Genomic DNA, 788 nt, shown 5'->3' with positions numbered 1-788 from the left:
AGAATATGAGTCATATGGTACGAATACGTTACCATCGCCAGTAAATGTGACGAATAGTGAGAGTAGGCGTGAAGCCACGTAGACGTCTCACAGAAATGAAGGGTTGGCCGAGCGGTTCTAGGCGCTACAGTCTGGAACCGCGGGACCGCTACGGTCGCAGGTTCGAATCCTGCCTCGGGCATGGATGTGTGTGATGTCCTTAGGTTAGTTAGGTTTAGGTAGTTCTAAGTTCTAGGGGACTGATGACTTCAGAAGTTAAGTCCCATAGTGCTCAGAGCCATTTTTTTTTTGAACAGAAATGAAAACAACAAATAAAATGGTGTGAACTGTCTTACAACAAACGAATTCAAGAGTCAAAACTTCCAAAACAGAACGCAACTGCAAAAACGTTAAAAGCCTATGTTTTGACAGAGCACAGAGAAACTGTGTGATTGTGAAACCGTTGCGTTCATTTGTTACTGCTTATGTGACAAACTATTATGATTTCCTCATTTCCTTGGAAGTGATTACGTTCACATTCGTATGAACATCTAAATCGGGCAAGGAGGCATACTGTCTCACCCACTTACTAGACGTACAAATTAGGTGTGTCGGTAAGAGATTACTACCATATGATACACGTACCGTCACTAATGCCGTGTATAACACAACAGACGTGTCTTGCGGTGGAGGATTCGGTTGACTTGTCGCCTTGTCATCAAACGTTTGCAGTTCCCACTCAAAAGCCACTTCCTTTCAGCTGCTAATGGAGTAGTTGTGCAGAAGCACAACTACTCCATTAGCATCTT

This window comes from Schistocerca americana, chromosome 5 (genome assembly GCF_021461395.2).
Source record: "Schistocerca americana isolate TAMUIC-IGC-003095 chromosome 5, iqSchAmer2.1, whole genome shotgun sequence".
Lineage (NCBI taxonomy): Eukaryota > Metazoa > Arthropoda > Insecta > Orthoptera > Acrididae > Schistocerca > Schistocerca americana.
This window is presented reverse-complemented; position numbering follows the sequence as displayed.